Here is a 14,705-nt window from a genome sequence, read left to right on the forward strand (position 1 = left end):
TATGTTCCTTGCCTGAACCACAGCAAGGTGGAACTCCAAGAAAGGAGTAATCCTATTATTTGCAAATTGGTTTCTTGCAATGAAAGCAATGAATTAAACTGTTACCTGCTCACTGGCACTCTGTTCTGCCCAGGTTAGAGCCTGACTCAGTAAAAATTGTGTTAGCAACATAAGTGTGAAAAGTTCTTGGAAGATGAATGTTGTTATCACACAGGAATCATGTTTTGATAGACAGTGATCGTGTCTTGTGAGTTGTCTATAAAATATCAAGTTAGTCAAGAAAATTAAGGAAGATCTCTGCCCCAGTACTGCTATCATCAACTTCTCCATCTGTTTCACCCCTGCCTTCCCTAAGAAATGGCCACTTGAGGTGAGGAGGTAGATGTGAAATAGATGAGAAACCTTTCGTTTTTTGATAAGCTTGCTAGTCTTCAACAGTATAGAAAATTTTGAATATATTGTCTTGCCATTAACTTCTTATAATTGTCCCTTGTATGACAGTAGGGGCTTACAGGAGTGTCTGCAATAGGATCCAAGGACAGACTGGATGCATATTGCTGAGTCTACAAGAAATCCAGCAAAGAAAGATTTCTACATGTAAGGAAAACTTCACAAAGAAGAGGAGTTCTAAAAAATCTATGAATTGCCCTTTTTCTTTCAGAATAGGTGAGCATGCCTTGCTTTTAAAAATCTATTTTGCTACTAAAAGCCCATTTCTTCTATTTTGAATAACATATTTCAAGCTCATGCTTCTTTATTATTGTAGTTACAAAATCTTGTGTGAATCCTGAAAAGGATTCTTCAGTTCTTGAGCTCTTTCTTTCTAGGTAGTTACATTGTTTCTTCTTTGAATGTAAGCTCTGGAATTGAACTCTGATGTTTTGAGAATATTTATTTTAACTTTTCCTCCAGGAAGTAATTGAAGGATAATTGCTATTTTAACTTTACCATTTGATTCTTAAACTATCTGGGCAAACTTGAAATATAATAAGCAGCTCCTTTTAGTCCTGGCTTTTAGTTAGTCAAATAATTCTTAAATTATCTCTCTGATCTATTTTCCAGGACAGTTTTTATGACATAATTTATTTTTCTTTCTCTTTTTTAGGTGATTGATTTTATTATAACAATTCTTGCTATCTCATAGTCATGTTAACATCTAGTTTTGTCCTCTCGAATTTGTGAGGAGTCTGTTACTTGAGTCTGATCTGCAAAAAAGAATGCTCTGCCATTATAATATGATCTTTGTGAGCTTCTGACCATGTTTTTCCTCTGAATACAACAACTGGATTTTTAGTAATTTTAGTTTTTCTTTTGACCTCGGTCCTTGCCAAGTAGTTGGAAGATTCTTTAGATCCAGTCCTGCAGAACTGAAGAGTCCCCCTCAGTCTGATCTCTTTGTGACCCACTCATTAAACTGAAGGTCTCAAGTCTATATTTAGGCTGAATTATCCTACATTAAAAATCCTATAAAAATATATAATTACTCTTCAGGCCTGTTTCTGCTCCTTGCTCAGGATAATCTCAGGCCATGTCTGACAGTGATTCATAACTCCTTCACTTCTCAGACAACATTGATTCTGTGACCCAGCATTGTAGACAGAGCAAGATGCAGTTTCCATGTACTGTATATAACATCAGACTCAATCCTTTTTGAATCCCTGGCAATTTTTTGCCCTATTACATATAGCCTTAGGTCCCAGGATGGTCTGTCTGTTGGAAGACTCTTCCCCCACCTTCCTGGATGTATGACTCCTCCTTTGGATCAATGGCCTCTGTCTAATTCTATGCTCACTAGGGCTAGAAAAATTACATTATGACTTCCTCAGATCCCCTCATTGTGCTCTACCTAGTTTTTTGTTGGAGTACCTGTGGAAGAGGACCAAACTACTTTACCTTTTCTTCCTCTGTCACCATCACCATTCTTTCTATTTCTGTGAAAGATACCACTGTGCTTTCATTCTCTCAATTTTGCAGCTTCATATTATCCTTGATACTTTACTTTCTTTGCCTTCTCCCTGGTACCCAGTGCCTACTATTTGTCAAACCAATTGTCATTTCTACATCTATAATAGCCCTGGCAACTACAATTTCTTTTCATGTTCATAGATATTCATTTCTTAACTATTGCAGTAGACTATACTATGTGGCCTCCTTTTCTCAAGTCTCTGAGTTCTCCAATCCAGTTATATGTTGCCGCTAGAAAATTTTCTTTATGTATCAACGAATATAGCACTCCCTTAATGGCCGGCATTGACTCTCTATTACTATGTGATTACTATGTTACTTACCTTTTAAAGCCTTTATAACCTGGATATAAACCTATATTTTCAGTCTTATTGATCCTTTCCCTCTGATATAGCCATATTGATGTTCTTTCTCTTCTTCATATGGGGCATTCCATCTCCCATGTCTCATCATGCCTTTTTATTGACCATTTCACACAGTGCCTCCACATATACTCCCTCCAACATACATAAGGCCATAAATTATAAAGAGGTTTTTGCTAAATAGACATCCAATGCCTTCTCCTTGGATAAATGAATGAACAAGTATGTTTTAAAAAAATTGAGAGATATAGTTTCTGTCTAGTCATTTTATTAATCAAAGAGTGACACTCTCAAATGCCAAAGACAATCCTGGTGGCAGATTCATGACTTATATGCTATTGGAAAAGTAGGGGTTCCAGAGAATGGAAATCATCTTTGCTTGGTTAACGATTAATGAGGGAATGAATATTGCATTAAGTAGGTTCACTGCAATGAGGAACTGAGAGATAATTATGTCAGTCTTGGATAAGAGACTATCTGTATACTCCAGGCCAGTCCCAGCACTTAGGAATATAAATAGACCAGAGAGGGGAACTTCAAGTCAACTGGCAATATTGTTCTGGTGGTGCCAAGGCAACCACAGGAGGGACACAAAAGTCAATAAATCTAAGAGTTTTTGGGGGGGTAAATTAATTAAATGTTTGACTAAATATACACTGAGAATGATGCTATATGTAACCAAATGACCCTTGGCAGAAAAAAGGTTCCCCATCCTTTCTACTGTTAACCAAATTACCTCTAACCAAACTTGATTGAAAGCAACATAATGGGCACGAATTCACCTATATAAGATGGTTGAGGTGGGATAAAATTTTGGCAGTGATCAGTAATGTACTCAAAGCATAGATTACAAACAAAGAAGTAAGGATTTTAGAAAAAAGGGGAAATTTAAATCTCTCAAATCATTGGTTTATTATAATAATTTGTCTCAGGTGACTGGGGTGGATATCTAACCATAATCCTAATTTATTCTATATATCAAAGCAACAAATAAGAATTATATTCAGGGCAAACTTGTTGATATTTTTCTTTGAAGGGTGCAGTATGAACAAGACAAAAATCATCTCTCAAGAGCCATCATAGTGTAGAAATAAAGAAAACAATGGTTTAAAATTATTCTGATGAATTTGATGAAATACAATCTGAAGAAATCAGTGTCTGAACAAGGATATATGGGGGAGGTTGATTCTCAAGATCTGCCAAATAGAGGAAGATTTCTCCCAAATAATTTAACAGATGAGGTTTTATTAAACAATAAACAATGAGAATACATACTTTGTCCTTTAAATTGAAGTCAATCCTTTATTAAAATGTTGATAATGTTCTAGACAGTGCTAGGTCATTCACATAGAGAAACAAAATCCAAAATAGTTTCCACAATACATCAAGTTCAACAGGCAAATAGGAGGAAATTTGGGATGTTATAAGGAAGATATATCAGGGAAGAAATAGTTACAAAAAAATCTTCCTGACTGTAAAGAGATGATTAAAAGGGGAAGAGGCAGGGAGCAGAAAAAAAGAGAATTCGATTCAAGAGGGGTAAAGGTGAATAATTTTGATGATGATGATGATCTTTATGATGTTTATCTTTCATTCTCAATGAAAACCATGACATCAGAGAGGTGAGACTGTGATAAGCATATGTATCAGATGTGATTGAGGGGATACTGTGCTAAATCACAGCCTCACTTTCTCTTCCAGAGCCTTATGGATCTAGTGGCCAGATATTAATTGGGACTGCCGGAGATGGTTCTGGATTTGAAGCAATTGCCCAAGGTCACACAGCTAAGGGTTTGAAGCCAGATTTGAAATTCTGGAAGATGGCGACATGAAGGGATCCAGTCTTAGGAGCTCTCTGATAAAACTCATAAACTAAGGACTCTAACTAAACTTTCGAGAGACAGAACCCACAGAGGGACCCAGGGAGGCAGTTCTCTTACTCAAGTTAACCTGGAAAAGAGCAGAAAGGCTCTGCTCCCCGGGGTCGGAGAGGCGGCCCGCCAGAGGGGTGGCCTGCAAGAGTGAAGGAACTTCAGCCTCCTGGAGGCAGCCCCAGGGCGCTGGGAGCCGCGGGGTAGTCTCCTGAGCTGCACCCTGAGGAGCACCGGGCACAAAGTGGGGGAACAGTGGGGTACCTCTGCAAGAGCAAGCACGTGGAGCCCAGCCCTCGGGCACACAGGGAGCAGCTTGGTCTTTCTGCAGCCCAGAGCCTGAAACAGAAGCAGGCAGAGCCTGTAAGCAGGAGCCCCCAGGACATGAGCCCATTGAGCTGAGGGAGGGGAGTGAAGAGAGAGACTGCAGAGCTCTGTCCTCTGCCCATGGAACAGCACTCTGGGGCTCTGACCACATTCAGATCCTGATCCCAGTCTAGGCCCCCCCATAGAACAACAGGGCCCCCCCCCCCACCTCAGCCCCATGGCAGAGGGAGGTACTTATGGTCATTCACAGACCAGGAGGGAGGATATAGCCTCACACACTGAGACCCTTGTGGGAGAACCCCCAAAGCTCAGGAAGCACCCCCAAACCAGGCCTAGGCTGGGAAAGTGAGCAAGCAGATAAACAAAAGGAAGACTATTGAGAAATATTTTGCAAATGTACCCAAGAAGGATCAAAATACTCAGTCTGAAGATGAGGAAGCACAAGCTCCTGCATCTAAAGACTCCAAGAAAAACAGAAATTGGGCTCAGGCTATGATAGAGCTCAAAAAAGACTTTGAAAATCAAATGAGGGAGTTGGAAGAAAAACTAGGAAAAGAAAGGCGAGAGATGCAGGAAAAACATGAAAATGAAGTCAGCAGCTTAGACAAGGAAATCCAAAAAATGCTGAAGAAAATAGTATGCTAAAACCCAGCTTAGGTCAAATAGATAAAACAGTTCAAAAAGTTATTGAGGAGAAGAATGCCTTAAAAAGCAAAATTGGCCAGATGGAAAAAGAGATAAGAAAACTCTCTGAGGAGAACAAATCCTTCAGACAAAGAATAGAATTCAGGGAAATTGATGAATTTACCAGAAATGAGGAACCAATACTTCAAAACCAAAAAAATGAAAAATTAGAAGAAAATGTGAAATATCTCATTGAAAATATAACTGATATGGAAAACAGACTTAGGAAAGATAATTTAAAAATTATTGGAATACCTGAAAGTCATGATCAGGAAAAGAGCATTCACATCATTTTCAAAGAATTACTACAGGAAAATTTCCCTGATATTCTAGAAGCAGAGGGCAAAATAGAAATGGAGAGAATCCACTGATGCCCCAGAGAAAGCGATCCCAAAAAACCAACCCCTAGGAATATTATAGCCAAGTTCCAGATCTCCCAAGTCAAAGAGAAAATATTACAAGTAGCCGGAAAGACACAGTTCAAATATTGTGGAGCTGCAGTCAGGATCACACAGGACTTAGCAGCAACTACATTGGAAGCTCGTAGGGCTTGGAATACAATATACAGGAAGGCAAAAGAGCTTAGAATGCAGCCAAGAATGAACTACCCAGCAAGGCTTAATGTCCTCTTCTAGGGAAAAAGATGGACTTTCAATGAACCAGGGGAATTTCAAATGTTTCTTTTGGAATGGCCAGAGCTGAATAGAAGGTTTGATCTTCAGATACAGGACTCAGATGAAGCATGTAGATTGGACGAGAGGGGGGAAACATGGGGGACTTAATGAGGATGAACTGCATGTATTCCTGCATAGAAAAATGACACTGATAATACTTATATGAACCTTCTCAGTTAATAGAGCAGGTAGAGAGAGCTTTTATAGTTGAAGCACAGGAGAAAACTGAATTCGAAGATAAAATATGGTGTAAAAATGGAGTCAATAAGAAAAAAAGGGAAATGGAATGGGAGAAACAAAAAGGAGAGGGGGAATAGTCCAAGATATTTCACATAAGATTTTTTTTATTACCATGAGCTATTGCAATGCTATGGAAGGGGGGAGGCAAAGGGGAATGAGGGAACCTTTGCTCTCATGAGAGATGGCTAGGAGAGGAAACAGCAAATATACTCAATGGGGTATAGGCATCTGGAGTAAGAAGGAGGGGGGAGCAGGGGGAAGGGGTGGGGATGTGAATAAAGGAGGAGAGGATGGACCATGGAGGGAGACTGTTCAGATATAACACATTTTCTTTCTTACTTCTTGCAAGGGGCTGGGATTGGAAGGCCTGCCTGGGACCATGGGGCCAGGTGAATGCTGGTCTTAAGGGGTGGTATGGGGGCTCAGGGCTTCTTGGCCCCAGGACCAGGGATCTGTCTGCTGCGCCACTCAGCGACCCTACAGCAGAGTCAGAGTGAAAGAAGAGAGAAAATAGAGTACATGGTAGTGGAGAAATAAGAAAGGAGGGAGTTGCGATCAGCAATGGCAACAGTGGAAAAATATGGAAGTAATTTTCTGATGGACTTATCATAAAGAATGAGATCCACCCTTGACAGAGTCCTTGGTGTTGGAACAAAGACTCAAGCACATTTTTTGTTATTATTATTTGGGGGAGGGTGCAGGGCAAATGGGGCTGGGTTGCCTGCCTGGGGCCACATAGCAGGGTGATCTTTGGGTGTCTGGGGCTGGATTTGGACCCAGGTGCTCCTGGCTCAAGGGCCAATGCTCTGTCTGCCACCCAGCCACCCCTACTATTATTACTATTTTACTTTATTTTGGGTCTTTTTTTTTCTTTTTTTCTTTTGTTTTTTGCAGGGCAGTGGGGATCGGGTGGCTTGAATGTCACATGGCTGGGTGATTGTTGGGTTTACAAGGCTGGATATGGACTCGGATGCTCGTACCTCCAGGGCTGGTGCTTCGTCCATTGTGCCACCTGGCCATACCTACAATTATTACTATTATTTTTTATTTTAATTTTTTTCTCTCCCCTTTACTTTTTTCGCCCAAGCAAGTCTATCTATATTCATGGGGGAGGAGGGGTCATTTTGTTTACTTGTAAACAAGAATATTTTATTAATGTAAAAAAACATTTGTACAAAATGAAAATAAAAAAATAAATTTAAAAAAAAAGAAAAAAAAGAAATTCTGTCCTCCTGATTCCAAGGTCAGCGCTCAGCCACCTACTTGTCCCTAGCTAATAGTTTTCCACCATACCAGGAATGCTTAATACACACACACACACACACACACACACACACACACACACACACACAAACACAAAAAAGATAAAGAGACAGAAACACACAGATATACACCTATACACCGAGACTCCTAGTTTCTCACTTAAAATGATATTCGACAGTTATGTTAATTAAGTGAAAACAAATATCAATTTCACTCATATTTCAATTAATTTTGTTTGGTTACTTTCTTCTATGATTGTCATTGATTCTTTTGATTAAGTGCAAAAATATTTTTAGAATTAGAGTAACAGGATTTTTATTTAGATTGGTAAAGCAAACATGAGCATACCCTAAACATCAATAAAATATAAAGCTAGTTTAGATCAAGGTTATGCCAGAAATTGGATCAAAGATGGAGGTGTTCTAGTAATATATCTGGGGAGGAACTACTTGAGAGGATATAAGAACTCAAAATCTAGCCCCTTTACCTTCTTTTGATTGGGAGAAAAACTATTCAAGCATCATAGTGTCCAAAGGATTTTGGACTCCCCATCAATTTCTAGCAGCATTCTTAGAGGGGTTGATAGCAATGTGTATTGGGAGCTAAGGACAGACTGGACATAGATTTATGGTTCTACAAGGAGCCCAGCAAACAAGCTACATGAAGTTAAGAGGAACTTATTGAACATCCACGAATGGGAGAAAATGACTTCTAATGAGGAACTGTGAGGTAGATACACTTTTATCACATGAGCTATAAAGCCTTGAACTGTGTATATATTTGTGGAAGAATATGCCATAGATTTGAGGGATATTTTGTTATCAACTGTACTTACTGATTAGTTAATACTCATTTAGTAAATTACCCTTACTAAAGACTAATTGTCTGTATGACTAGATTGATTCTCAATGACTAATTTGTTTTGGAGGGGGAAAGTTGGGACTTTAGCCCTAGAAAGGATATCCCTGAGCCCTCAGGATAGAATCCTGAGATGTCACTATGCTTTGAGGACCCTTTAGTGGTAATGGAAGTTCGGATAAGTACTCCAGATAATGTGTTGCTCTTGAAACATGAAACAAGTTCCTTACTCATACATTTATTAGGAAGGAAAGACCACAAGGCTAATACTAAGTAGAAGCCATGTAAACAAAACTTTTACTTTTGTCTCTGACCTGCATTATTTTGAGATAGTTATGAATAAATATTTCCTGACAATATCTTCAGGTCACAGTGTAGGTTTTCTTAACCCTTTACTTGTGGAGTTCCTCACTGCTCCCATACTCCCAACTCCATGACCAACATGGAGATCCAGGAGCTCTTGAATTCTCAAGGGCACAAGGTAGCTATCAAGACTAGGAAAACTCATCTCACGCAACTGTTTGGTCACCTTTGCAAATAAAACCCCAAGACTGGTCATAAAGAATCAGACAAAATTGAAAAATGACTGAGCAATAACATCTGTGTCTAGGAGAAAAATAAAGAACAAGAAGCAGGGAGGAATATGAAGTCCATTCTTAGATTAATCTTGGTATACATATACTGTTGTTGCCATGACCATTCAGCTGCAATATGAGGCAGGGAAGGGAAATAATTACTTTATATAATATACAAAATAACTTTGTTACATGATATATCATAGCATAATTCTTTCTTACAATATGATTATAACAATACTATAACATTGTATTATCTGATATGTGCAATATGTTTATATGTTGTATATGATAAAATCTAGCATCAACAAAGAATGACTTCACTTTCTTTTTATAAGAACAAAGAAAAGTATGTCTGAATCAGCAACATGCTTCAAAGAGAGGAAAATAGAAAAAGAAAATGGATTGTGTCCCTCAAAATCTACTGTGTAGAATACTCTTTCTAGTTCTGTTTCTTGTAGCCTTGTTTGGAGACACAAGGTGGCTAGTTAGGAAATTTTGATTGTGTTTGTTCAGTAGAGGTCTAGATTCTTTGACTCTCATAACACATGCTATAAGGGTTATAATGGTTCAGCATTAACTTCATTATATTATCGTGTGTTATATTTTCACATGGGTGGGGGAAGACTTCATGGAAAGGGGCCCTGAGTTGTGAATTAAGATAGATTAAAGATAGAATAAAGATAATTATGGGAGTAGCAAATGAAGATCATGTTAAGAGATCTTGGTAAAAAATATTTTTAGTCAATCTTTGGAACATTTTTCTTAGAAACAAATAGAAGGACTTCCAGCCAAGATGGCGGAGAGAAGACAGGCAGAGTTCTAAAGTCTCCTGAACTCTATCCCATCTATCACATGAAACAAACCTCTTAAAAGAAATTCGACCCACAAAACCTAGAAAGAAAAACCAGGAGAAAGAACATCTACCTCAGGATTTGTCTCCCGCAGCAGCTTTGGCCGAGTCCAGGCAGGTGAGTCTGAGATCAGAGGGAGGATCAGCCCTGGATCAGCCAGATTAACAGCTAAATTGGAACTGGGAGTCTGAGGGTCTGAGAGCCAGACCTGCTGGATCAGCAGTGGGACTGGACAAAAGGGGCTTGGGTCTGTGGTGAAGCAGAGGCACTGGTGTTGGTGCTGTTACCCTGGAGCTTGGGGACCAAGCTGGCTGAGAGTTCTGGTTCAGAGCCATCCCTGGGCTCCTTGGGTCTAAGAAACCCTAAGTCCACACCTCCATTGCACTGAGGCCACTTCCCAAACAAACAAATGCAAACTACTTCTGCCTCAGGCCCAGGTGTGTGAGCAGAATAACCAGCCCAGCTGAGGAATGACCTCAGGCCAGGGTAAAGACCACAACTGATTGAAGGCAAAAGAATTCAATAGCTCTAACTCCGCCCCTCAAGCAAAGGGAGAAGGCCTCTTAACCAAGGTCACAGACACTCCAGAGAAAGCAACCAGCACCTCCTACTGGCCAGCCAGATAAAATGCGCTCAGTGAAGAAAGCCTTTAGCTATCCCAAGCCCAGGTTAACCAGCCCCCCTCCAACTCAAGGTCTTAGCATAATGAAGAATTGTCAGAGGAAAGGTGGATCCATAGTAAAATTCCTGGAAGGGAAAGACCCCAACTCAGAGAGACCTGGAAACTCTGAGGAGAATACAATCTGGTCTCCAGCACAGAAAGACTTCCTGGAAGAAATAAGGAAGGAGCTTAAAAATTTGGGAGAGATAATACATTGCAACAAGAAAACAAAACCTTAGAAAGTACAATTGGACAAACACAAAAGGAGAATAAATCTCTCAGATCATCAACTGGACAATAACAAAATGAGAATAATTCTTTCAGATCCTCAAATGAGCAAATGCAAAAAGAAATTCATTTTCTCAAAACCTCAATTGGTCAAATGGAAAGCTCTTTCAAAAGAAGAATTGACCAATTGGAAAAGGAGTTGCAAAAGGTTTATGAAGAAAATTTCACCCCCCAAAAAAGAATGGAGTCTACAGAAACTAATGACTCCATGAGACAGCAAGAGTCAGTTAAACAAAATCAAAAAATAGAAAAAATAGAAGCAAATGTAAAATACCTCATCAACAAAACCACTGACCTTGAGAATAGATCAATGATGGGCAACCTGAAAATTATAGGACTTCCTGAAAACACTGAAGAGAAAAAAACCCTGGACTTAATATTACAGATTCTAGTGATGGAAAACTGCCCTGATATCATGGAATCCGAGGGCAAAGTAGTCATTGAAAGAGTACATTGATCCCCACCAGAAACAGATCATAAAAATGAAAACACCAAGGAGTGCTGTGGCCAAACTCCAGAATTATCAGATAAAAGAGAAAATCCTGCAAGCAGCCAGAAAAAAACCAATTTAAATATAAGGGACCCACAGTAAGCCTCATGCAGGACATAGCTGCATGAAATTTAAGGGGTCAAAGGGCGTGGAACAAGATATTTTGAAGAACACAGGAGCTTGGAATGCATCCAAGAATCTACTTTCCTGCAAAGCTGAGCTTTCTATTCCAGGGGAAAAGATGGACATTTAATGAAATGGAAGAATTCCAAAAATTTCTGATGAAAAGACCAGAGCTAAACAGAAAATTTGGCCATCAAACAGTAGGTTCAAGAGACACATGAAAAGGTAAAAAAAGGGGGGACAGTAAAAGGAAAGAAAAATGCAATCCATTTAGTTGAAACTGGCTATATCCCAACATGAGACTGCTTTCTAATGGGATGTAACTGGCTTTAACCCCACTTGGGAGAAAGACTCTAATAACAGGAATTTTGACTATATTCAACAGAATATACTGAACTACAAGGGACAGACACTCAGAATTTTCTATGACTTAGAATGATCTAAAAAAACACTACCTCCCTAAAAAGGGGGACAGGAAAGAGACAGGAGGAGGGAGGGGATTGAATGGGACAAATCTCATTACACTAAGAGGTACAAAAAATCTATGGTAACAGAGGGAGAGAAGAGAACAGACTTTGGAGTCAGGCCATAGGCAAGTCACTTAATTTCTCAAATCTTTAAGTCTTATCTGTGAAATTCTATAGTGACTGAAGATTCCTGACCAATTAGTAATGTAATAACCTTCCAAGTCTTAGACTAAAATAATGAGGCTTTGCTGTACTCTGTAAGTATAAATAATCTATGGACTTGAATTTGGAAGTGGTTTGATTGTTAAATTCTTTTTAATACAAGGTCAGATTTCAATCTTCAAGGAAGACACAAGAGCATTTGAGTATATGATTGTGAGAATGATAGATTTTTCTCTTAAGCAATATTGTAATATCATGTTTAAATAGACACTGTGACCCATCAACCACATTTTTTAGTTCTACAGGTAGCATGTCTTTGGAACTATTTGAGTTCAAGCTATGTTAAGCTGGAAAAGTATGGAACCCATCATTTCTATCCTTAGGACACCTAACTATAAAAATGAATACCATAGATTTCTATTTTTTATCCCTTTCTCAATCTTTTCTTTCCCCCTAATATTTTAATGATCTAAGAATTCATTTTGAAATTGGAAAGAGAACTCTTCTGAAGCCCTGAGTTTGGGAAAAAATTGATGAGGATTTAATTGGCATTTAACTGGAATATGGAATTGAAAGATTTGAATATAATTGATTTTCATGTTACCAAAAAAACCCTGCTATTTTTAAATTTGTCTTAACTGAAAGTCAAAGTGTACAAAATGAGCAACTGCTAAAGACATATATTGACAGTCCTTGGCACTCAACTAAATCTTCTTTTCTTTTTGCAAGGCAAATGGCGTTAAGTGGCTTGCCCAAGGCCACACAGCTATGTAATTATTAAGTGTCTGAGGCTGGATTTGAACCCAGGTCCTCCTGACTCCATCTGGAAAATGTGCAGTCTGTAGACAGAAATAAGGGTTGAATCTAAACACACTCATATCTTGCACATTTTGTTGCTCATCATTTTTTGTAATCCCGGAATTCATTGGAAGTTTTATCTTCAGATATTCAGTTTCCATCTAGATGGATAGATATGCAGTATACTGAGAACAAGATTCCATTTAGTATAGGAATGGGGAATGTTATCCCTTCAGGCAAAGTTTTGTTGTGAAATAAAGGAAAAGCAATAAATAAATGTTCATGCTAATTCTCTTCTTAGTTGCTTTAAAGGTTCAGCTCAAGCACCCACCCTTCTGTGAAATGTTTCTTGATCCCTCAACTACTAACAACTTTCTCCCAAATTACCTTAAGTATTTATACAAATACCTAATATTTGCACATATATTTTATCATTATTTAATCAAAGGTGTCAAATTCAATTGTAATGGAGGAAAGTAAATGATACATAAGGGACACTATGGGCCTCATATTGACTTGGAGAAACACATATTATTTGTTAAATATTTCCCAATTACGTTTTAATCTGGTCCAGCTTATAGATTCTTACCCTGTGTTTGACCCCTCAGGAGTAAAGGATAAGAAACTTGAGGGCAGAGACTGGTTTCATGGTTGTTTACCTCAAGCAACTAGCTTGATGCCTACAACTTAACAGACTAGCTGTTGACTAGATTGAGAGGTATATTCTGATAGGGAAACTTGTTCTGAAATTGAGAATGTGAAATTAGATGAAGTCCACCTGGAAACAAAGATATCTGCATATCAAATGTATAAAGGTATAAAAGTGAAAGATTAGGTAAACCCTGGAAGACCCATGTAAGCTTCTAATGAAAGGAATTGTGTTATTACTCAAGTGTTCATCTCAAACATGTCTCCTGCAGGTGCTTTGGAATAGGGTATGTGGCATCTTCATCCCAGATTTTTTGAAAGAGACCCATGTAAGCTAATCAAATAATGATAATGTTTGGCTCTTCTGGCCAAAATAAACAAAAAGCTCAGTACTTGTCTTGTTTACTCATCTCATTAAGACAGACTCAGTATTCATTTTGAAGTCATGCAATGGCCTTGGTGAAAAGGACAGTTTCTTAATATCTAAAGTACTCATTGACCACTCTTCCTTCCCCCCCTCTCCCCTTTCCCTTCCCTCTTAAGGTAAATCTAATCTTAAATAAAGTAGTTTACAGATACTATTAATCTTTTCATTCTTGCTATCCTCACTTAATTTAGATGTGTAAATATCTTAAAAAACTCTCTGGATCTATTGAAGACTGTTAAGAAACTATAGGCGATCTATTTAAGAAATTACCTGTGATCTGTCAAATAAGGAGTTAAAAAAGATAACAGCACAATAAAATACTGTATTTTTAGGGCAACTTCAGCTGACAACACAAGTCTGAAAGGATTCTACTAAAGTAGGCAGTTTAAGATACTTAGCTGTAAGGTAAAGTTGAGCTAAAATAGTTTATTATAGAATTTAATCAGATTTTAAAAATATGTATAGAATAATATAAAGCTTTTTTTCTAGGGAACAATTTTAATGTAAGCCAAAGAAGGAATATGGAAAGCTGAACAAATTTTGGCATTATCAAGTTTGTGGTGTTGGTATTTCTGCAATAGTCAATTAATGACAAAGATAAATGATGTTAATGCAGAAAATAGGGAGAGGTGAGCTTTCCTTGATACATGTAATATAAAGGGAATTGGTAAAGAGACAGTGGGAAAAGTTGATAAAATTGAAAGAACATAGGTCTAAGGTTGATAAAATTAAGTTGAACTTACAGAGTTTGTTGCATTGCCTCCCTTTGCTCTTGGGATCATCGTAGATTCTAAGAGGCACACTGATAATAAGGGTCTCCAGGTCATCACAAAATTTTTCTTTGACTTCATCAGTTTGTCATGGGGACATAGGCACTGATGATGGTGAGATGGCATTTTCCTTGCAAGTGGCAATGGCATTGTCATGAGTCTGTTCTTCACTTTTTTTGATAGGAATACAAGCATGTT

At 38.3% G+C, this 14,705-nt stretch overlaps 1 protein-coding gene across 1 annotated transcript in view; it reads left to right on the forward strand.

Moving 5' to 3' along the window:
• The window catches only part of LOC141505173 (uncharacterized), a 205,220-nt gene that overhangs the window by 172,362 nt on the left and 18,153 nt on the right, over positions 1-14,705 (forward strand). The gene's annotated exons all lie outside the window — the stretch shown is intronic.

Source organism: Macrotis lagotis, chromosome 1 (genome assembly GCF_037893015.1).
Source record: "Macrotis lagotis isolate mMagLag1 chromosome 1, bilby.v1.9.chrom.fasta, whole genome shotgun sequence".
Lineage (NCBI taxonomy): Eukaryota > Metazoa > Chordata > Mammalia > Peramelemorphia > Peramelidae > Macrotis > Macrotis lagotis.